The 25241-nt window shown below is 44.0% G+C and overlaps 1 protein-coding gene across 1 annotated transcript in view; it reads right to left on the reverse strand.

Annotated features, from left to right (window-relative positions):
• GRIN2B (glutamate ionotropic receptor NMDA type subunit 2B) overlaps positions 1-25241 on the reverse strand; it is a 207298-nt gene that overhangs the window by 90555 nt on the left and 91502 nt on the right. The window lies entirely within an intron of this gene.

The following is a 25241-nucleotide window of genomic DNA, read 5'->3' on the forward strand; positions in this document are numbered from 1 at the left end:
GTGAAATCTGGGATGGGGACCCCATGGCTCCTGGATCCTATGTGCAAACGTTGGCAGTGACTGAAGAAGTGAAGGTTTGCATGAGGAAAGTTACGCAGGGATGCAGCTCAGTGGCAGGGGCCCTGGAATAATGTTCAGAGTTTTCCTGGCCTCAGAGGTTGCAAATGTCATCTGTCAGTCCCAGGCTCAGTCCTTCTGGAGCAGATCTGACAGGGGTAGTTGAGACAGGACATAAGAGGCTAGGTAAGCCCGCAGTGCCTCCAGAGGGTCGATTGCCGTGGTGCATCAAGTAGCCAGTCATTCAAAATGGGATTTATAGACCCTTCTTTCTCAATGTCTAAAAAAATTACACTGTTTGATATCCTTGAAAATCCTTCTCAGAGTCGTTACAGAAAGCCAGAATCAAGGTGACTGTGGTTACCACAGTGTCTCAGAAGGAAAATATTAACTAGGAATATTGCCCTCATGACCCCCTGGTCTCTGATTCTTTTTATTCCGACATAGGTGGAGTGAGAATTGTGTGAGAATAGCTGGATTTCTAGGAAGGAGCTGAGATGCTATGATGGGCAGTTTAGAGACCAAAAAGACTGAGTGTAGCGCACAGAGATTTTCAAAGGGAACCATTTTGACAGGGAAAGATGGAACTATGCTGAAAAATTCATATCTAGGTCCAGTTTCAGCCTTGCAGTTCCAATTCCAGCTGCAAACCCTCATTTAGCAAACATTGCCTCTGAAAATGTAAAGATTTCGACCCCATTTGGCATTGCAGCCCTTGATTGGCAAAACACTTCTACAGATGAGCTCTTCAAACTGTAATTTTGTGCTCTCCTGCAAAGATTTGTTTAGGCCCTGAAAGCACAAACATTGATTGGATTTTTGTGCCTAGACAACAGGAATCCAGATACTGTCTGATCCCACCACACCATTCACTGTGAGACAAACAAGTAAAAACACACCTCAGGACAAAAATATCACTACAGCAAATGAGATTTTTTAGAGCTATAGAGAAATGCAGGTGAGAAAGCACCTCTGGAAGTAAGTTGGTACAGCCCTCCACTCAGAGGAGGGATAGCTTAGGTCATTTCTTCACAGCCATTTTCCAAATAAACATTGAACTATGATCTTGAGCATCAGGTATTGTTTCATGTCACAGTCACCCACTCTTACACACCTGCATAGTACACACACAGAGTTCTTTAGCACCACATTCAAGAAAATGTGAATAGAAACAATAGTTCTTCCCAGTTACTGTAAAAAAAAATATAATAAAAACCAACTACACAAACAAAAACACTACATCACCCTGAAGTCAGGTATGCTGAGTGAAGAGCTAGAAGGAGTCCAGACTGAAAAAAGGGATGAGTGAACAGCAAAAAGAGCAACTGTAGAAAGAGGTGGATAGAAAGACAGTGTTGTGGTGAAGGAAACCTTTGGATCTCTTTTAGCAGTAGTGAGAAACATGAAAAACCTTTCAGGCAAGACTTAGTTTTTCTGAGTTTCTTAGCCCAGCACTTCAGAGCCAATGTGTATGGACAGTTTTAAGGTAAACAGACATGTTTTAGATCCTGAAGGGAGTTTTCTTGCTTTCAATATCCTTTCTATAGAGCCTCAGAGGTTGCCAGGTGGCTGTTGAGGTCCCTGAGCTCTGCTCTCTGTCCACCTCAGTCAGGAGCTACTCAAAATGTAGGCAGAGGGACCCATGACAGAAACAGCTCAGGTTCACAGCTGTAACGGTGAAAAAAAGATGACTATGAGATTGGAGAAGAAGCTGCAGTTATCTTCATTGTACCCACAGCAGAAAACAAAAAAGGGATGAAAGTCCCAGAATGAATAGTAAGCACATGGCCAGGCTGAGTTACTTAAAGGTGAGCTTGTTTCTCTACCTCACAGCCCTGCCCTGTGTATCAATTTTATCATTATCCATGACAACGGTGACAGAGGATTCCCACCTTCTAACAGAGCTACAAGAGCATCTGCAGCTCCCTCCAGTCACTCCCCAGATAAACTTTCTTGTCTCTGCAGAATGGATGCATGAGCCTTTACTGCTTCAATCATGCTCTGTGTAATAGCTGGGGCTAGTCCTATTCAGAAAGTTGGTTAATCCACTCTGGTATCTTTTTAAGCTATTTGCCATAATATTCCCTTAAAGCAGCTATTTCCATACTTTAATTAGACACTATTTTTAAGTCTTCTTCTTTTAGCCTTTTGCCTTTCACTCATTTTATATTTGCTGTATCTTAAACCTGGGAAATACTATTTGCTCTTGGAATACTGAAGAAGCTGTGGGAGGGTCAAGCAAGGAAGTCACAAGAAATTCATACTGGGATGGAAGTACTATAGCAAATTCTCTCAAAGATAAAGATGGAGCCAATTAAAGGATTGGGAAATACATGTGAAAGAAACAATGTCTTGAGAGCAATCTGCAAAAGGCATCGCCATGGGGTGAGGGGGAAATAGGTGAGAGAAAGGATGCATCTTGTGGTACACACTCTGGTCAATGACCCTTGACAGGGAGATGTTTTTCCAGTGCACCCATGGCAGTCCTGGGCCAGGCTTGGCACTGTCCTTGCCAATTCCCTTTAATAACAGGGCCCTCTTACCCATAAATTTTTGTGAGGTTCTTCTAAAGTCATCAGTATTTCAGCTGACTACCTGAAGAAATTTACTATAAACCATACACCTGGAAAGTTTGCTTGTAAAAAGCAAACCTACCTCCCGGTAATTTCTGATGATGCTTAATAAAAGGAGCTGGGGTGGGGTGGGCTGGGAGAGGGCTGTGAGCCCCCATGCACAAGGCAGGGCACCCCAGCTCTGACTGGCTCTGCAGAGGTGCACAGAGTGCCTGAAGAGCCAGCTTGCTGTTTCAGAGAGCTTCAGGCAACAGTAAGCCCTGCAGCGAAGGGCTCAGCACTCATTTGGGACTGAAAACAGAGCAGTTCTTATTAAGGAGGCTGATGTAAAGCCCAGAGCAGGGGGGCGGGGAGGATGATACGTGAAGAGATGTGATATTCATTCAATAAAAGAAAACCAACAGGTAAAAAAAGGTTTTCCTGCCCTTGAGCATGGAAGCCTAATTGTCCGGGGTGTTTTCTCACGCACACCACATGTCCCATCAGTCTCAGCCTCCCACAGGTGGAAAGAGGTGCAGATCTCCAAACCATAGACTAAGGAGAGGAGCTCTACTGTAAGGAGTGCTTAACTCAAAGCAGGCCTGGTCCTAACCCAGAAATCATCCCCCAGCTCCAGAGCTAGGGGCAGCTTTCCTGATGCCAGCCCCCAAGCAAGCATGCAGCCATTCACTGCAAACTGGAGAGGAGCCACAGTCCCCGTGGGAAGCACATGCAAGGTAGGAACACCCACATCTTCCCTGTATGTCTCTCTTTGTTACTCCTTCTCTTAACCTTCCAGCTTTCCCACTCTCTCTCAAAGCTAAAAGCTCACCCACTACAACTGCCTCTGCCATTCAAGAGACTTAAATGCAGGATGGCTCCCATGGTCCAGCAACCTCTCCCATGGCAAGGGCCCAAAGGAGAATCCTCTCCAGGTCAGGACAGCTGCTAATCCCCAGCCTTCACTCTGTGTAGCTCTGGGCTTGGTCACTGCTGATTCTTTGGCTTCAGCATGTATACTTGGAGCTATCCTCACTGCTTTCTGCCTGTTTATACCTGTTTCCAGATGCTTCTCATCACAAATTGGTCCTGCTCTACCTACTTCTCTCCCCAAGGCACAGTGGAGCCTCTTTGCATGGTGGTACATAGCCCAGAACCCATTATCGCTGTTAACCACATTTGAAAGGGAGAATCAATGGGGAAAGCAAGAAAGTCCATTTTAGTGGCTTCAAGTGACAGCCAGGGAGAGCTAACAAAGACAAAGCAGCAAGGGTGGCAAAGTAAGACAGATGGACAGACAAAGAAGATGGCACAAAATTTATATTTTCTATTACCCAGATGTAAATGGATTTGTTGCCCTGAAGCAATTTACAATAGCTGGAAATTGGTCCACAAAGTCCTGGAAGGAATTAGGATGCTGTAGGGTCCCAAGAGAGCTGAAAAGGTGGATTTAGTGCTGAGCTATTGCTCACTTGCAGTCCTTCTAGATTCACAGACCTGACCAGAAGGACAGAAGAAATCTGCTCCACTGACCATCTTGCTCCTCACACCTGACTCAGCCACGTGAATAACAAACTATTAATTCAGTCATGTTCACCACACTCTCACTGAAGCCCACATGCTCACCCACCTGCTGCCAGAATAGGCACCCCCCCAACACTGGCAGAGTTGGTCAGGCATGTTTCTTCTCCCACTCATGCAGTCCCACTCAGCTCCATGCACACCCTGACTCTGTCTGCCTTTAACAATTATCTCCAGCTCTGGAAAGGAGCAAAGCAGATTTGCATCCCAGATTTCCCTCTAACTGCTCATTTGTTGCATCACAGAAGATGCCCTGAGCTGGAATGAAATTTCACCCTTTGCATATTCTTGCTTATTTAAACTTGCTGCCCATGCTGGTTGCCTAAGGGATAAGAAGAAGGCAGGTTATTAACAAGCTCTTTAACATGATACTTCTTAGAGTATCTGCCATTATCTGCATCCCTGTCTTTTGCTTGAGTGAAAATCAAGCAGTGGACCCACTCAGGACTCCAGTCCTGGCTAGTTTTCTATGCTCACATGGTACTATATGACACATCAGGAATCTGGGCTCAGCTGTTGTCCCGTCGTCTCTAAAAACTAGTGCTCACACACTAGGCTCAAGTTTTACAATGTATGAGACAGGAATCGGTTTCAGACACTCTTCAGAGCTCAAGAGAAGGTGGTTGTTGTGGTTTGAGCCTGGCCGATAACAAAAGACCACGCGGCCGCTCACTCCCCATCCCCCATTTCGAGACTGTGAGGACGAAATCCTCCTAAAAACTCATGGTTCAAGACAAGGACTATGAGGGTTCCATTCACCGATTACGGTAATGTGCAAAAATGACTCAACTTTGGGAAAAAATCAATTTAATTTATCATTAATCAAATCAAAACGGCAAAATTAAAAAAAAAAAAACAAAAAAACAAAACCAACAACCAAACAAAAAACCCCAAGCAACACAGAGCTTAAATACTTTTCTCTCCACCTCTCTCTTCTTCCTGGGTCCAAATAACTTTGTTGCATTATCTCCTTCCTCCTCAGGGAGAAGGATTCCTCACAGTCTTCCCCTGCTCCAGCGTGGGGTCCCTCCCACGGGAGGAAGTCCTTCATGAACCCCTCCAACGTGAGTCCAAGGCACAATCCCTCAGGAGCAAACTGCTCCAGTGCGGGCGGCCCACAAAGCCACGGACCACTTCGGGAGCAGTAACCTCCACGGCTGCAGGCCCACAACATCTGCTATGTGATCATCCAAAGGCTGCAGATCCACAGCTGCTCCAGTGGGATCCTTCAAGGGAAGCAGGTCCACACCCTCTGCTCCATCGTGCTCCTCCACGGGTCGGAGGGGACAGGATGCCGTCTCCCCATGGGATGTAGAGAAAAATCTCTGCTCAGGGTACCTTCTCCCTCTCCTTCCTCATTGACCTTGGTTCTCTCTGCTCTGGCATTGCTCTCTCCTCCCGTGTTGCTCTCTCTGCGTGTTGCTCTTTCTTTCGGTGTTATTCTCTCTCCCACCTGTCTCCTCTGCCCTGAAATGTTACCGCCGAGTATTTCCCCTTCTTGAATATGTTAATCGCACGTCCTTTGTCCTTGATTGCCTCCGGCGGTGCTGGACATTTTGGAGCCGGGGGAGCTTTCAGAAGCTACTTACCCTGGGGCTCCGTTCCCCACTACCAAAAACTGCGCCGCATCAACCCTGAATGGTGATGCTCTTGTGGAGACGGAGCCTTCTACACTTCGCATCCATTCTTCCACATCATTATTCACAGGCCTTCCGATGCACATGTCCTCAGCTCTAGGACAACTGTCTGCCAACAACTGTCTGCTGGACACTTCTACACCACCGAATCTTCACCGGGACAGCTGTATTCAGATCTGCAGATGGCACACGGTGCTGCACCAGCCCTGTGCCCACTGCGGTGCTCCTCCCTGCAGCAGGGCAGCTGCCTACTCCCTGACTCGCTGAGCAAAACCATCCTCTAATTCTCCTCATGCACCTTCCATCCTGGCTGCTTACTAGCTGGCCAAAATTTTATTTTTTTTATTTCAAAACGGCAAGGCGTGTATGACAAAACAGCAGCCTCTCCTGCTAGACAGTGCTCAAGTGTTTGGCTTTCCCCCCCACCTCTTAGCATCTCCTCCTTCTTCCCTTAATCCCATGTCTACTGCAGACAGAGAAGGAACAAGCTCACTGGCAGTCCCCCATCCACTTTCCCCAAGAGACTACTCACTGCCAGGCACACAGGGCTCCCTGCAGGGTGATGCCACCCACTGATGTTCAAGGACTTGGCAGAGCTCACGCAGGGAGGACGGGTGGTTGGTTCAGTGCTATGACTAGTTGGTTCAGAGAGGACCAGCACACCACCATGGACCATCTGTGGTTCTGTGTGCCGTTTTCCTGTAGGAGAGTTGGTGGTGTAGGAGCATCTTGCAGAGAGCGGGCAGGGCTGGGGGAGTTGGCTATGGCAGAGGGCTGGCAGCAGACAGTTGCTCCTTTCTGCTTGTTCTCTGCTCTCTCCACTCCCTTCCTCAAGTCAGTCACCAAGATCTTCCTTTCCCCTCCAAAGAGCCCACTAATTAAAACTCAGCAGCTATTGCACAAGGATCTCAAGTCCTAAATGCCTGACATTTCAGAAAGGATGTCAACAAAGATCTCCCTGGGAAAACCCCCTTAAATTTGAAATTAATCACATATGCTGATGTACAAGAATCTCTCTCCATTCATCTGAATTTTATAGCACAGAAAATACTTATATCTTTGAAGCCTGAGTATGTGGTATCCAAATAGAGAACCTTAGAGTGGGGTACAGTGCCAGGCCCAGCCTGGCTAGGTCTAGATGTAACTCTACAGATAATTAAATATGTGTGTCACCCCTACAGTGGTTGCTCCTTGAGATCACAGAACTAACAAGTTGGATTTTTTCCCTAAAGCAAGCATGTTGTCAGTGGGACCAAACTGATCTTTTCTCCCCCAAGCTCTTCCATCCTTCTCCACTGGAATGTAGCCCAGGCTACTCAGGAACATGAGAGGGAAAAAAAAATGCTCCAACTTTTTTTCCCTGGATGCTGGTTCATGATTGTCATGCTGAGGAATCAGAACAACATACTTTCACTTCTGCCAGCTCACTGAGTTCCCCTTTCCACTGCTAAAGCCACAGAGTAGGATTTTATCTCACCTATGCAGGTAAATCACAGTGACTCCACTTGGTTTTCCAATGCTGCCCAGGTCTTGCTCAGTCTTCCTCATTTTAGACCCTCTGGTATTACAGACTTATGCTGTGACAATTAAGGGTACAGCTTGAGTCTGTCTTCACTGAGATGTGTTTGCTGTAAAAGTGTACAGGGAATTGTACTTTAACGGGCAAATAAACTTTGTGTCCCTAAAGGATCCCAACTGAGACAAAAACTGTACTTCCAATTCATCTTACTGCTATAGTTAAATGTTCATACCTCTCCATTATACACATCTTAATTAATCTGCTGATTGTTTCCATATTCTCCCAGATTAGCATACCTTCTCCTAGAAAACATTAGCTTGTTAACCCCAGCCGCTCCTTCTAAAGTAGTCCCAGAACAGAACATCGCCTACCCAGTAAATACCAAGGTATTCATAATATTCTGATTTACCAAGAGGCATTGCAAAATCTCTCAGAAGTATCTGGGTGTAGGAATAACACACAGGCTCTTTCAGAAGTATCATTAAAACCAGACAAACCCTTCAATTCATTTAGTGAAGTGCCTGGAGGTTGCCTTTCAGAGAGAGGAAACTGAAGTAAATACAGCACACTGAAATTGAATACATGCAGTGCCACAGGCACCAACAGTCTTGCACATCATTTGAGATGCTGATTTTTTTCCTCTTTCCTCTTTTTCTTCAGTCTATACTGAGTACATTTCAGCCTCATATAAGACATCATAGTAGCCCTGGAGCTTTTTTATTTATCCCTGAGAACGGTATAAAGTGGGCAGCAGCCAGGGAAGTTCCCTCTGCTATTTGCTGAATGTCAGCCAGGAAGGATCACTTATCTGTCAGAAGAAGACATTTCCCAGACTCAGCTCCACTCAAGCCCCTGTCCTTTCTGCTATGGAAAACTCATGGGAACTATCTGAGAAAGGGGACTGGCTCAGGAGAGAGAGAATATCAGCTCTGAACCAGACCCAGATACCTTGTTCATCTCACAAGTCCCACCACATTGCCAGTAGCAGGCATGAGTGTTTAGTCAATGCTAGTAGTAAAGTTCAAGGCTGTTCCACCAGTTTCAAAATCCCCTTCCAGAGCAAAGAACTGCCTGTCCTGGAGTCTACAGAAGTGATACTTTCTACTCTCCAAGGCGAGGCCAAGGGAGGGTGCCTGAAGTGTCAAAGGATGCTTGACAAATTTATTTTGTCTCATTCTGACCCCACATTTGTCCCCTGTTCCAATCTGCCACACTCCGTAGCACACAGCCAGAGCTCTCAGCTGGAGTCTGCAGCCTCACCATGCCACTGAGGTCCTTTGTACAAAAAGTGAGGAAAACCAGGAACTCTAGTGTTCAGTTCTCATCAAGGCTTCCTCTGTTTGGGTACAATTCATGAGCTACATGGGTTAACGGGCTTTGGTGCAGGCAGGATTTAGAAATACGGTCCTGTAGCTGAACACCCATAGCTGAAGCAACTATGGAGGGAGAAAAGGAAAAGAGAAAGAAAAAGACGTGGATGACTGGATTTTTTCCACTCTCTCACTGTTTTGTTCTAACTGCTTGGCTGGTTGGTTTTAACTTCCATGCTAGGGACTGGCAGTGATTTTCTTTCACTGTGTGACAGGCATTTCTAAATGAGTATTAAAGGTGCTGAAAGCCTGGGGTAGGCACTTTTTTTTTTTTTTTTTTTTTTTTTTAATAAGAAACCTAGTCTTAAATTCAAAATGAAATAAACCAAACAATTTCTCTGCTTGCTGGCTGAGCCCCAGGTTTAAGCCCCTACAAGGACAAGTTCCGCCACCGAGCTGACCTTCCTTGACCTCCAGCAAGCCCACAGAGGGAGGTGAAAAACTGCATTGCTGGGACTGCTACCACTGTCTCTTCAGGTTGCTCTCTGCTTCTTCTCATAAAGCCTTCCCTACACATTCCTCTAGCTATGCCAAATTTTATCTTTCAGACTGACATTTGCCATATCAGATGCTTATGCCAGGTTTGATATTTGAGGAAAATGGTAGCAAAAGTGGTTCATTCATTTCCAAAAGCAGGCTTGAAGAAGCTATTTTATTATTTATTATTATAGAAGCTATTTTTATTATTGTTCTTTTCATGTCATGTGCTGATTTTTGCCGTACTTGTGAAAACCTAGACAGGTCATAAGCCTTTGGAAAAACTGCAATTTACACCTGTTCAACAGAGACCTAATAGAACTCTTTTTTTCTTTTAAAAAAAACCCAAAACACCAGCTTTCTAAAATTCTCTCCTCACTGGATCTTTCACAGTCTAGGGAATTTTTTCTACATATGAGCTCAAGAAATGCCTACATCTGCACTGGGGAAGCAAGAGAAGGAGGACTGTAGTTCTTGGGATTGCATCTCTGCTGATCCTGCCATTCACACAGGTATCTCTGTAAAAGGAGGCTGGCTAATTCCAAAGCAGTAGGAAAGAGTCAGGAAGGTGGTCAGGATACACTGACTTGAGACTTTGGGAGAAGTGTGGGGCTGAAATGCTACATGAGAAAAGAAAACCGGGAAACAACACTTGGACCATTTGAGCAAAGCAAGTGGGACTTGTTGGGGCTGAGGGTTGGGGAAGACAGGTGGCACAAAGAGACAGAATATAAAATAAGTGGAAATGGATGAAAGCAAGGGACAAGAGTCCAGAAGTGTAAGCAAGTTTTTTCTAGATACAGGTTTAGATGAGACATCTGTGAGGAAGACCCCAGCTTTTCTAGGTAAGAATTAGAATGGGACAAGGAGCCAGAAAGGCAGAAGAGGGAAGCTGGAGGAGACAAGACAAAAGATGTCGGTGGTGGGAAAGAAATCTGAAAAGTTCACTACTACTAAACCATGCACTTCGGCAATGTCTGGGCTTGTTCATTACAGAGCCAAGAACTGCAAAGTGGGGAAATGTCAGCATTATGGTTGTTCAAGCAACCTGAATGTAGTCCAGTTTGCATAACCACTATGAATCAGTCCTGAATGACATAATCAATGACAATTTTTCTTGCAGGACACCTATCTTTTTCAATGCACCAGATAGACTGAACTGGAAATCAAACTTAGCTGTTTGGAAAGTGGGCAGTAATCAAGGGAGAGGTAGAAAATTGCTGGGATAAGCAAGACAATCGCATGGGTAGAGCCAACTGAAAGCTGTACTGCAACACTGGATTTGTCTCTACTTCTGTACAAGGGTCATGGTGATTCCAGTGGAATGGGATGAGATAGAATAGGATAGGATAGATCATTTCCTTGGAAGGGACTTAAAACGATCATCTAGTCCAACAACTGCATGACTGCATCAAGAGCTGACCAAAATCTAAAGCCTGTTAGTAAGGGCATTGTTCAAGTAGCTGTCTAAACACTGACATGCCTGGGCCATCAAGCACCTCTCTAGAAAGCCTGTTTCAGTGCTGGACCACCCTCTCAGTGAAAAAATGCTTCCTAATGTCTAGATTAAATCTCCCCTGGTGCTGCTTTGAACCTTTCCCACACATCCCATCAGTGGATACAAGGGAGAGAGATCAGTAAAATCTCTTAAACCAGATTCTTTGGAAGCAGACACTAAATCTGTGTGCTTCATTTTCTGAATGCGTGACAAAAGCTGGATAAACCCTCTGGCTACTTTTTTTGACTGGTGGCAATTCCAAACAAAAATAAGTACTGTTTTGAGAGCCCAGTTTTGACAAATCAGTAAATATAAAGTTCTTGCTTTGTTGAAACAAAACGTACAGTTCAGCCTGCCTTCTTTTAAATCTGAACATTTAAAAAAAAATTTTTCAAATTAAAGGAAGATACATATTAAAATTATAAACTAATTTGAATAGGAAATTAAATGTTTAATCTAAAACATATTGAAAGAAATAATTCAAGTTAAAATTAAAAAAGGGAAACAGTTTGGAGACTGTTTTCTTTTTCTCCAGGGTTCAAGATGATTTCTGCAAAACAAACAATTAAACAGGGTACAAACAAACAGACCGTATAACTTGCATGCCACCAAATTTCCATTCCTACATTAATAAAAAACTTAATGAAAAATGGTGCTGAGACCTAGTTAGGCTTTGGAAATGGGCAATTCAAGGAACTGCTGATTTGAAGTCAAAGAAGAATTTGCTTTGAACACAGAAAACATCCTGTAACGATCAGTACTTTGAACAATGAGATTCTAGGTGTCTCAGATAAGCCATGAAAAATAAATATACATTTTTGACCTTAATCTTGTTGCACCTCAGTTCTCTGCCTATACAATGGATTTGCATGCAGTAGCCTGCGTCCTCTCATCTCACAGGAATAGGGTAAAAATCCATTAACTTCATGAACTACTGAGATACCACCCTAATGTGTCCCACAAATAACACCTTGAGATGAAGAATCTTTTCTTTGCAGCAGCCTGTGAAAGCAGGCACAAAACAAAGCTTAAGGCTACACATTAAACAAGGTGAAGAAAACAAAATACTGAATCACTGCTGAGTCAGGAAATGTCACCCATCCTGCGTACAGAAGCAGCCAGGGGTTCGGTCTTGAAACTACTGCTTTATAATGCATAGGCACAAGAGTGCCAAATTAAGATTGCAGACATAATCCTGGCATTTTCTTCCGTTTGAAGTGCTTGCCTTTGCAGCCTAAATAATATTCATCTGACACAGTTGTGCGTACGTAATAAATGAAAGGCTTTTGGCTGGCGGGCCTTGGACTTCACAGAACATTGCAGCAGTCCCCCTGAGTTTTCCTCACTGTTTATTTTATTTCCAGCTCATACCGGTTTTGCAGCACCGGATCAGAGTCTCTTTTTTCTGTCCCCTCTGCTTTACCACACTCTGGTCTTCAGACCTGTTTTCTCACCACCAGCCATCCACCCAGCCAGCTGGCCTGAGCTGATTTTCATTGCTGTGTTGTTATTTGCTTGGGCAATCACGATCTTAGGACTCCAAGTACAGACAGAGGTCTCGCTATTTTAGATATAAAGCAGGAAAGGCAACATATAATAGAGGTTTCCCAATTTAAGGGCAGAATTTTAATAGCGTTTAGTTTCTGCATCCTTCCCAGGTCAGGTTCATGATGCAGAGGTGCCTCCAACCATCTCTTGGTCCTCTGTAACCTTACACTCAGTAACTATACCTTGGCTCATCACTCTTGTCTCTAATCACAGTTCTCATGTTCATTCTAGCCCCAGACTCCCAAACATTTTCACTGCTATGTCTCTACCTGAATAGAAGCTGAGCCAACCTCTGCTTCTCACCTGAAGAAGATAAAAAACTCTGGAAACTTCTGTTGGGATAAAACTGCCCTTAACAGAACTTTTGGTATGGTTTCATTCATCCCACAAATTGTGCCCAAAGCATTATGTGAAGACTGTGCAGGTAACACATTTGCATCCCGTGAAACAAAGGAACCATATCAAGGTGAGAATAGGGGCTGATGTTTAAAAAAATTCTATGCAGAAAAATAATTTGGAAACTGCCAAAGAGGAACTACTCAAAATTATATATATATATAAAAAAAACATGGATAATCCTCTTCTCCCTGGCATCATGACACCAGTCAGTGCAAGATTCCTCCTTCACTGACATCCCTTGTCCTGTCCTGTTGTAGATTCCTGTCCTCCACCTTTTTCTTATTCCCTCTCTCCCTTACTTCTCTGTCTTCCGTCTCTCTCCTCTGACTCTCCCTGCTGAACAGTGAGCCTCAAGAAGCATTCCTGGGCTAGAAATTAACATATTAATGAAGAAAGAGCTTGAAGAAGGTTTGAGAGATGGGGAGAAAACAGAGAGATGAGGCAGGCAGAACAAAATAACAAAGGGAAGATATAATGAAGAAGGGACACAGAGCCAAAACACAAAGGGAGTAAAAAAACGCCTTTCTCAGGAACTTCTGCTACTTCAAACACTTCCATGGGAAGAAAAGATGAAAGAGAGGAAAGAAAGGGGGTGGGGAAAATGGGGTGGTTATCTTTTATACCAAGATTTAGTATTTTTGTAGAAAAGAATCCCTAATAAGGGAAGGATGAGAAAGATGGAGAATGGGAGCAATGGAAGGACACAGAGAAGCACAAATGGGACATGACTGGCAACAAGATCAACGGGTTCATTCCTGTCTGTTTGCAAATCAACATAAGCATGGAGGCATGGGTATGTCAGTGCAATCTTAGGGCTTTGCCTATGGGTTATTGCCTCCCCTGCAACCCTCCTATTCTTCCCTTCCATAATGTACTCCTGCAAGCCTGCCCCAACATTATTTTGAAAAGCAGAAAATGTCAATTAGCAAAGACTACTGTTGATCTGGCATGCTCACGAGTCCCACTCCCAACCCCTCTCACATCTCTCTCAGGCAAACAGTGGGAAACTCATTAGGATCAGCAGGTTGAGGAGGAAGTAAAAAAACATATTAGTTCAAACATCTAAGTACTTGTTCAATCATCTGTTCTTCTACTTGACCACCCACCATTTACAACCTTGGTTATATGTGCTGCAGAAGAATATATTCTGAATACTGCAGAAGAATACATTCTAAGTTTGCACTTACCCCAATGGCCAAAACAACCCCATTACTCCGACGCCTGCTAACAAGACAAGAGGGAAAAAAATATATTTCTGCCCTGAAGAAGGAACATAAAGAAATAGCATTTTTAGTGGTGAAATACACAGCAGACATTGCAAAATGAAGAAACATAATGACTTGACTAGGAAAACAAGCTTTTTAGCCTAGGTCTACATCAGTAGAGGTGTGAGCTGTTACCAGAGAGCCATTCCTGTAAAACAGACAGCCCTGTTTATCACCATCTTTCACAGTCCTACCAGCCTGTGCTACCACTGAAGAACTTGTTCCACAGCTTCCTGGTGGTACCAAACTGGCTTCTTGGCACCTCACCAGGGCACTGCTTCACTGAGAGCACCATCAACACCCTGAGTGCTGTGGGCTCACGGTCTTCTGCAGCACCCTCCTGGAAGTGTAACAATTAAGTAAATAGCCATAGGCCCAACAAAATCTCCTACAGCTCTTTTCTTCTGTAATGGTGAGAGGAGTGGACCAACGACCATTTCTCACTCAGCCATCTCCAAAAAAGACCTTAAAGTGCTCAGATTTCTTTTCTGAGGCTGAAAATAAACCTCCAGCATGAGCCTCTGTCACAAATATGACAAATGTTCATGGCTGCTTTCCCTGGACTTCTCAGGAGATACCAGAAGGCTGTGGGAATTCACTGGCATAGGAGCCACTGCTGCATGGCTTTTCAGCAAAATGGCCACAGCCAAGGTCACAGCATCTGTGCAGCTCTCCAGCTTTGGTGCTGCTGCTCTGACCTGTGGCAACTGAAAAGATAAGCTTTATTCCACAGAGAGGAATAAAGGTCATAAAGGTCAGTGCCACCCACAGCTCTCCCTCTTGGGAACCAGCTGTGTGCCATGCTTGCAGTAGTAGCCTGCATGCCCTTCACAGTGAGTGCTGTAAAACTGAGCCCAGTGATGCTTTTTATTTCCCCAAGTGCTCCTCCCTCTGCACTGCATCCCCATATGCTCCTTTGCTGCCTTTCTGTCAGGGACCTTTTCTGGGTGACCTTCTCCCGTGCTGCTGAGTGATGTTTGTGATAAAGGTTTCAAAGTTGCCACAGATGAGCACCAAGAGCCAGGATCCCTTCTCCAGGCTTTGTGAGGATTGAGAAGTGTGTGGGAAAAAGGGAGGAAACCAGCAACAGTGCAAACTAGTCTGAGCCCCAATGGGAGGTGGTGGATGCCTCTTACCTGAGCAGCTCTCCACTCTCCTGTGGCTAGTCCTAGGCCAGAATGATTGTCTTCCCTCTGCACTGGTTTAGATGGTACTTCCACTGTCATCCACTGTTGGGAGTGCCACACTTCTCTCATTTGGCTCCCTTGCTCTGCCAAACTTTCTTGTTAAGCAATTTCATGGAACTATAATGCACTATCCCAAATCAATTTCACAGCATTGCTAAGCCTGGGCCTTCATCAATTCAAACTTGAGCTTTCCATGAAAAATTGCTTGAGAAAAAAATACAAACCAGCAAATAAAGTAAACTTCTCACTCTAGCTGCAGTCAAACTGGGGCCTTTTCCAGAACCAGCATCTTTCCACAGCTACCAGAGAAAATATGACTTGGCACCATCTCCAGGGCACTTGCTTCTGCTGAACAGTAGTCTCACATTGGTAAAAATCAAGACCTCCTCCTCCTCACAGCTACATTCAAACCAAAATAGATCTACAAGCAGAGCTCTCCCAGTATCTCAGCTACCTGCCTAAAAGGATAGTGAAGGAAAAGGAAACTGAGATTAGGGCAGCAGAACATGCAGAACCCTGAAAGATCAGTACCGTTTCAACTCCAGGATCTGAGCAAGTCAAGTTCTAGAAAGCCTAAAACCCCACATGCACCCCTCACTCCCTCATCCACCCCTCAGAACAGCTATTTGACATGAATACATACTGGGCATATTGAAGAACAGTTGCTGTATGATCAAATTTATTCAGAGGCTGTAAGCATCTGTACTTTGCACCTCAAAGCCTTCACAAGTCCCTTGGTGATGGGGGAGAGCATTTTGTCATGGCTTAAGTACTAGCTCTTTTAAGCTCACACCATGCCACACGTCACCACTCAGATGCAGAAAGGCATCGTCAGCATCTTTGAGAGGAGGGTGGAAAGCATTTAATGCAGCAGTCTGTGTTTGAGGTACTTCATGTCACTCACAGGGTTTAATCTGCCAGTGACGCATTGTTTTAAAGGGGAAGAAAGTGATGAAAAACATCCTTTTGGGGGGACCACCTATTATTTATGGCATCTATTACCCATGTGTCTATATCCTCCCAGAGCTTCATTGCAGCAGGCCCTTTTGCTCCCTATCTAGTCCTGGTTATGATTTGCCTGTACCCAGAGGCAGGTACACAGCAGCCTTGTTGCATGTCACCCTCTGCCCAGAGCTGAGTTTCCAGAGAATTTCCTAATTTTGGAGAGTACCAGTGTAGAATATAGGTACATCTGCCCAAAACATGTCATTGCTCTGTGATGAAGGAGGCCTCTGAAAGCAGATATCATCTGCTGGTGATGGCTGTATGCTGGAAAAGCTGCCAACCTCCTTACTGAAACCACTTCTGGAACTGGTGGCTGCCTGCTTTGCATGGGCACATGAGAGGCATGTGTGGCACTGCTGCTAATCTCTTGGGCTTATTAAACAGCCCCAATGTCTTGGCAAAAATACACCTCTAGCAATTTCATTCTGCCAGCTGAAATTCCTCATGCAGCTCCAGTGAGGTGCAGTGTTCATCTCTGCTTCGTACTATGTGCTGTTAAACAGTTGCTCTATTTCACCCCAGAGATGACTGAATTTTAGCAGTGAATTAAGCCATCTCTTTCTACTTTGTAAAGTGCTTTGGAATTGCAGATAAAAGATACTACAGCCTGTCATAAATAAATGTAAGATGCTGACACTGCTACTGGAGGTAGCCATCTTGCTGAAAAGTGATTTCATTTGTGACACTAATAATACAGGGAAGAACGCCTGGCAAGACATTGAAAACTCATTTCCATCTCGTTTTAATGGAGCTTCAAAACCCAGAAAAATGTCAGTGTCGAGTCAGCACTTGTGTGTTTTTAACCACTACCAGGCTACAAAGATACATCGATTTTCAGTCCAGTGTGGCAGCTCTCTTCCACCCTGGCTGCCCCATCAGTGGGTGAACTTTTCATCTGACTACCTGTAGTCTTGACAGATCCGTAGCAAAGACCAACCCTAAGTTCACAAAATCTGTTTTTCAGGCATTTGTCATGGTGCATTACTGCATAAGGGAGCTCTAATCACCCTACAATCTTTACTCAATCAAGACAGGTGTGGAGACCTGTTCAGGGTAATACAGTGTGCTCAGAAATCTCTCCGCAGGGTTGGGAAAGAGCTTTCTTTGTAGGAATTTATCTGTATTGAGTCTGATTGATCATTTCAAGGGCACTGTGGTTAGATTTTAGTATTCATTTTATATGAAGGTGCTTGCAGGCTTCAGTAGGGACATTTTTATTACTTAAATAAGGAGAGAATACATGATGGGAATGACAGAGCAGGCAGTGGACTGGGCACGCTGATAGCTCTCTGCCATTTCCATTTGCTTTGTTACTATTTCACTCACATTTAAGAATTTTTTAAAAATCCATTTCTAGATTATCTTTCATTCAAATACTTCAAGAAACATAGCACCCAGTGAATGTACAATAAAGGAAAAAAAATTACACTAAGGTAGCATATACTATCTTCAAACATTCATATTCAATTCAAAATCATTTCTAACCTTAACAAAGCAAGAATCCCTTGTCTAACACCGCAAACTAATTGTTGAAGTTTGACGTGAAGCTGTCTGTGAGGTATTTGCCCACAACAACGAAAACCCCTTTGCTGAATAATTATTTGAAAGCAGAACAAATACATTAATTTCACATTCTTATAACTCAAAATTGGATGAACAGGATTTTTCTGCTCAGGTTTTTCCGAAGTTTTCACCTTTGGACTGAGAATGAAAATAAAATTTGCAACATATAACAAAATATACTTTAAATACTATAGCTGCTTGAAAATAGGCCAGTGGAGGAGTCTGTCAGCTGCAGAGGTAGGTCTGGATTCTGCACGAATAACAGGTGTTCAAAGCCACAGTTTGGTTTGATGCCATTGAGGTAAGTATTCTAGTGCTCCAAAGATACACAGATCCACATTTTCCCAAAATTTGGATGCAAGATGCAAGTACACCTTTAAAGCAATGAATATGACTGGAATTTCAGCAGCAGCACTCCTAGTCAGAGTGCTCTAAGGCTCGATTCAGCAAAGCACTTAACTGTGAGCTTCGCTTGAAACGTGTACAGCAACTTCTTAGCCGAAGCATACATGGCAAAGATAACTGAACAGCAGGTACCTCTGGAGGAGAGCAGACCAACTCCTTGGCAGGGCTCAGCTCCATCACACAAAGGCGTAGGACAGAAAGGAGAAAATAATATCCCATCAAAATTAAACCTCAGGAATGGCACTAAAACTGCAGAACATGACCCAAAGAAAAAAAAAAAATCTCATTCCAGACACACCAGGGTTAATGCCTCGACTTTCAGCCAAGAAAGGCCACCTGGGTCTTTTGTTTGCTTGCTTGTTTTTTCCTTTTACTTATGAATTCCTGATATTGGTGAAGGCTGTTGTGCCCCTCTTCACCCCACCACCCTCCCCACGTCCCCTTGGGAAGGAGCCACTAGGCGGCGAGCTGGGCTGGTGCCTTGTCAAACTGCATCGTGGACCCAAATTCCATCAAAGAGCAGAGAAGAAGAGAAAGCGGCTCCACAGTTGCACAGGGAGCCATAGCAACGCAGCAGTTCCTATTTTTAAAAACTTGAAAGATAGTAAGAACATTAAGTCTGAGGGGAAAAAAAAAAAAAAAAGCCCACATTTCTATCAGAAAGGAAAAAAAATGCACGTGTTCCTCACAGGCTCTAGTGATGAAACCACATAAGGCTAACATCGATCTGCAGGTGTGCAAATCAGAAAATATCCACAGCCTCAACAAGCCAGTCCCTCAAGGAAAGAGGCTATTTCTCACCTTCCCTCCTCTGATCTACTGAAGCAGGTTTTCAAATTCCCTTGTGTGCTTTAAAACCCACAGGATCCCAACTGTGTTTTGTGATCGGGAGAAGATACTGATGCTAAACCATTATCAGAGCTGGGTTTGCGGTTTCACACTGCTTCCTTCAGCTCCACCGATGAAAGATTTTTATTCACTTTTCATGAAAAGTGGAGAGAGCCTGAATGCACAAGCTAAAGCATATTGTCACCAGCAAGTGAAGTTGCCACGGTATTAGCACTAATTGGACTTGGCTGCGGAGCAGGAGATGTCTCAGAGGGCTGGAAGCAGAACGTGGACATTTTCCCATCTGGAAACTGATGGCGCATACCAAAATTCATTCCCAGCTGGTGGCTTTTGGAGGCCTTTCTGAAAGGGTCTGTCTTCTAATCAAAAGACAACCCTTGCCAAAACCACATCACTTCACTTGAATCCTTCTATCCTATTTTAATTGCAAAGAGGATGAAAAATCCAGCTGTCCACACAGAATAAGTGCTTCCTCTTCCCCTCTGACAAAGCCCTATCCTGAAGGACCATGGCATCCTGTGGCATCTGCTGAAAAACAACCATTTTTGCCATCCCCTATCATACACTCCCTTTGAGAAGTCAGGAGTCTATAGTGTCCTACCAACAGGCTGGACTGGTTTGATGTTAGACCTTCCCCTGCAGGACAGCCATGCCTTCCAGTGACCAAGGGCACTGGTTAAGGGCTGAGCAAAGCAAGCAGGACAGCCAGGCACACACCTCATCCATTGGGCATCTTTAGTAGCCCACCCATACTGGGCTGGGGAGGAGGTGGGTCAAGAGCATGTTATGAAGCTGATTTCACCAGCCTCCTTTAGGGAACAGGCAAAAAGGCGTGAGAAAGCCAACAGTGCCCCTGACATGTGGTGGCACATGTATAAATGCTCCCCCACACACACTGCTCAGCTCCTGACAGCATGACCAACCAGTAGCCCCAGGGTTACAAACCCAGCACCTTCCACCAAGCACTGAACAACCACAGCAGGGAGCAACATGCACACAACAAATGAAATGCATCAAGAGATGCAAGACGGCGAGGTTAAAAAAAAAAAGTGACGGTGGTATGTAAGCAGCAGAGATGCAGAGATGTACAGCAGGGGGGTGTGGGGAAGCAGAGAAACCCCAGCGGAGGCAGGAAGCATGAGCCAGCCCCGACCTCCAGTTGCTGCTGGAGTGGTGACAGGAACAAGCAGCTTTCAGCAGCAGGGATCTCTAATCTGTCAGCAGCACTCACGCCACGTGCTGCCAGCCAGCACCAGCCTGACGGCAGCCGGACACACCAACCAGTGGGGACCTAACAAGCTGCTAACAAGACATTGGCTTAAAGGCCCCAAAAGATCAAAAGTTATATACACTTCCCTCACCCTCCAAGTTTCTGAAAAGGGCAATTTCTGCATCTGTGAGAACATGCCATTTATACCTTCTCTGACCTCCTCCCAGAGTAAAGAAGCAAGCCCAGCAATGTGCCTCCCACTCCTGGATCAGCACTGAGTTTAAGAGCTGGAGAAGGGCTTCCCACCCAGCTGCCAAGCAGGGAGATACAGCTCCACTGAAGCCAGTGAGAACTCAGTGCTGACCAGTGCTCCTCTCTACCCTTAGCATGAAGTTAACCCCCCAATCCTGCGAAGGGAGGAAGGTTAACAAAAATGTTTTTTTCTCCATTCCTACTCTTGGTTCCCTTGCTATGCTGTGTGAAGGTTGGTGGCTCACACCACTAGAAGGTAACACAGAGCAGCTGCATGGTACTACATGCAAATGACATACCCATGGCTGACATGGCAGCTGATAGCTGCCAAGACTGGAGAGAAGAGGAAAGGAGGGTGGGTTGGGAGTGCCCCAGGAAACAAGGAAGGGTACAGCCTGGGCTCTGTCATTGGCACTAACCTAGGGAAAGCAAGTCCAGGATGCTATGGACATGTTGCTGTTCCCAGGTATCAAGGTGACACAACACCTTGAAGGGGCACTGCACCTTTCCAGGGATATGTATAACCCCTATGGTCTTGAGTCTCCAGGGAAGCAATGTATTTGTACAACCCTATTGCATGCAATTCCTCTGCTCACTGACTCACTGCTCAGCTGTCTAAGCCCCAGTAATTCCTAGTTTCCTCTAGGGGAATAAGACCATGTGAGAACAGAACTTGCCTTGGGTGTACCTGGGAAAATAATTTCCAGCCATTCTTCAAAGGCTCTTTTGCATTTTTTAACTGGTTGGTATGGAAAGCTCCAGATGAAAGTTAGTATTTCCCCCAAAGTGGAAGTATCATGTCCAAACCACACACTGAGATAGCTTGCCAGCTGTTTTCATATTTGAGGAATCTGAGGTGCAGAATTGAACCTACCTTTGTTTTCCTCTTAATGTATTTCTTTGCAAAGGCAGTATAATTCCACATTTGTATTTTCATTCCAGAGCAAATGCTTCACTGCACTTTATATTAAGATGAAATCTGGTGTGTGCAGCCTGGTGTTAAATGAGAGACTATTAAAGTCAATGAGTGGAGAACTCATTAGTAACCCTACAACAACAAACTAGTAGTTATGGCCCAGCATTCACAAGCAGCTGTGACAGCCAGTAGGAAGAACCCAGGTCTCATTGAAGGCTATAATAAAACCTCAGCTTATGTAGCCCAACAACTGTGAATATCCATACAAAACAGCTAAGTTTCTATTCCTCAAATATGTGCCAGAAATCATATTCTTTTCTCATGACTCATCCCTGAATTCCACTCCCAAGAATGCTCTTGTCATTTAGTTATTTATTACCATTTCTAAAATGTAATGAGAAGCAACAATCCCAAGCTCAAGGAAATATGTCCCACCAGTTAAAATACCAAAATAAGCAGAAAATTGCCTGTAAACACATCCACCTCTGCCTACTCACTCCTCAGCAGCCATGATGAAGGCAGAATAGATGAGCTTTGCAGAATGCCTAGAAGGTTAGCAACTCTCCTTGGAAGGGCCAATAAGGAAGAGCTTCACATATGAGCATCTCTCCAGAGGAAAACCCTGTTAGAAGCTCCTTTTCAACATTTCTAATCTTCTCATCTGGTAGAATAGAGCACAGAACATAATGGTTTGCTGGGTGCCCATGATAAGACTGGCCATTTAGGTAACTATAAACTTGGTAGGCTTGAATATTCAAGCAAAATTTCTTCCTGGGACAATGAAGGAAGAAATGAACAGGTTTAAATTATTACAAACAAAGCAAAGAATTAAAGAACGTAATTGAATTGGAAAAAACCATTTGAGTATTTGGAATCGAAATGGAATCCATATAATGACTTAAACTCATTGTCTGCATAAATTGAGATAAATCCCTCACTAGAGGAAAACTTCTTCAAGAATTATTCAAAAAGAAAACTGAAGATACTTGTAGATCAAGCCTTTCTCAAAGTATAATTTTCCTACTAGTTAGTGGAGTTATTTCACCAGTGTGTTAATTTCTAGGACAAAATCTTCAAGGTTCAATAGTCATGATCATAATTCTGCAGTTCTTATTTAACACAAAGGAGAGAACTGGTTCCAAGATAGACAAGAAACAGTTGCTATGAGACCATTATTAATACCAGAAGATGCAGACAAAACACCTATATTTACAGGAAACAGCATTTAGATAACAGTCCCCATTGTTTCTTTTTGTGCTTACAGCCACACTTCAAACAAAACTTTGCTTGCACAAGCTTTTTGCAAAAACAAACAAGTGCCAGTGTAAGAAGGGGGGAAGATGTGGGGAAACTGAGCTTTCTTTATAAATCTGTGCAACATTCACTTCACTTCCTTACTCCATTATACATCCAAATAAACCACCAACTGAGTCCACATTGAGCAAGACAATTTGATTTTATCTGCATTTCAGAAAGAGAAAAAAAAGAAGTGGTCAGAGTTCAAAGGCAGATCTTGAGAAATGACTAATTCACAGTCTTAGTGCATAATGTGCCCCAGCTGAACTAAATTACACATTTTTTTAGTTGCATGTGTCACTCTCTGAAGAATAAAAATGTGACAATTCCTTTATCGCACTGCCTCCCAGCTATGAATTTGAAGCACATTGGACCACTTCGGATTAGCTTCAAGAATTTCTGAAACACCAGCTACGTGGTGATGTATTATCTGAGGTCACATACACTTGCCTGTCTCCCCAGACATCAGGCCCCCATAAATAGATTTCTCTATTTTGTGTAGGCATGTGGAGGGGGGAACTGTAAGTTGCAGATGGCTGAAGCTAATATTGCTGGGTCCAGGGCAAGAATAACATTAGTTTTCCAGAACCTTCCATCCAAAGCATGCCAGACCTTGCCCCAGACACGCAGACACCACTGCTCCCTGGTGTGCACAATGCACAAGTGCTGTGGAGTCTTAGTAGCTGGAAAGGGTCCGGGGAGGCATGAAGCAGCCAGGTGTGCACAACTTATGATACTCAAGGATAGACAAAGCATTTCAGGAGATATTTAAAGAACTTAGATAGACAAGGTATATCAGGAGAGGTTTAAAGCTTAGCACATAGTAAATTCCAGAGAGTTCAACAGGACTTGAAGGTATGAACACAGATTACAGCTATTAATCTCTGTTGGTTTTGGCTCAGTCAGGTGAACTCATATCTTCATGTCTGCTGCTTTCCACATCTTGTCCCTCTCCTCTACCTTGCCTCCTGCCCAGACTCCAGGCTGTGAGACTGAGCTTGAAGCTGTCACATTCCTATTGAATCTTTGGATTTGTAAAAGCAACGGCTTATTTCGGACACCACGAGCTTTTATACATCAAAAGATGCTTGAAAGCAATTTCACTGAAACAGAAAACTAAGCACCCAGCTCACAAAGTCAAGTTTTTTAACTACCTGTCTCAGAAGTACAGAGAAGGTGAAAGTATTCTGGGGGTCAGAACCCCTAGACTGGCCGAGTACAGGCCAGCTGTGGGTAAAGCAAATATTTGGATAGTGGTTACAAAAGTAACTGCAACACAGTGTAATTGTGAGCCAGCTCAGGTGCCTGCAGCAATCTAGGCAGTGGCAGAACAGAGACTGGCATGGACTAATTGGCTCTGCTTCTCAGCAAGACTGAAGTCAGTACCCAAACGAATCTGGGTATATTTATATGTATCTGCAGGCATTCCTGTGAATGCTGTGCCCAAAGCAGACAAGGGAGAAGCAACAGCATGAATTGGGCCAGGAAGGTGAGAAGAAAGTATCTTCAAAAGTGACATGAATTGCTTTCATGTGGGGTGCCCAGGCTTCAGGGCACAACTACACTGCACAACAATACTGTCATGTGTAGAGACCCAGCCGTCTCAGAGCTGGACACCTCAATAAAATGCAAAGAAGTGATGTGCAGAGAGATTGCATCAGGTCCTTGAAGCAGTGTAGCTATATGGGTTATATGGCTAATATGGTGTCAACAGAACTAATCAGCAGATCCCTGCAGAACATTGCATCGTATAGCAGTGGACGACAATTTGTTTTCTAGGTAACTGCTGGAAAGACACAATAGAGCTCCCCCCCCCAAAAAAAAGGTCCCTGTTTATTTGGAGTAGAACAACAGCCTGCTGTAATGGTTTCTGATAATTTTGTGTATATTAAATATATTTTACCTGCTTAATCATTCCAGGGATGACTCAAAAGAGCATCAGAAAACATCTCTTACCCTAAGCCTAGCTGGGAAGGAAACTGATAAGTTTTAGGCACCTTTGGTGGTCCCAATGCTTGCAAACAGCCAAAAGCCAATATAGGGAAGAAGTAATAAAACCTGGTAATATGCACATGTATCACAGAGACAAAAAACAAATAGCATATAGCATTATGGATAATATAATGAGTCAAAGAATAGACTTTTCTTTCAGGCTTCAACTTTCAGGCAAAGCAAAATATGCTTTCTTGTCTTCCAGTCCCCCTAACTGCCTTGTATAGTTGACAGTGAGGGGTCACAGCATGCAAACCAATCCATCACCTCTACACTGTTCCATTATTCATCATGACAAATGAAGACACTGAACTCTCTGTAGCCACCTATCCTGATGGCTACTGCCTGGATTCAACCACAAAGGGACCAACCTGCCCAAGGACTTTACATGTAAAACATTGGAGAATCACAGCTGAACAGGTCAGGGGGCATCTGGCTAATTGCAGATCCCATGTCTAATTACCTGGGCTGCTTAGTTAAGAGACTCAGTTGGGACAAAAAGGAAGATTTAGTAATCAGAGCACTGTTCTTGAGGTTGTTCCACCACAGGCATCCTCTATGACCTTAAACAAGTGTCTAAGTACTGTTTTTGAAGAAAATCTGAATTTGGATCAAAAGATCATGTTTATTTTAGTAGGTTTTCCTTAATTTTAAATGTCCTTT

Source organism: Calypte anna, chromosome 1 (genome assembly GCF_003957555.1).
Source record: "Calypte anna isolate BGI_N300 chromosome 1, bCalAnn1_v1.p, whole genome shotgun sequence".
In the NCBI taxonomy this organism is placed as follows: Eukaryota; Metazoa; Chordata; class Aves; order Apodiformes; family Trochilidae; genus Calypte; species Calypte anna.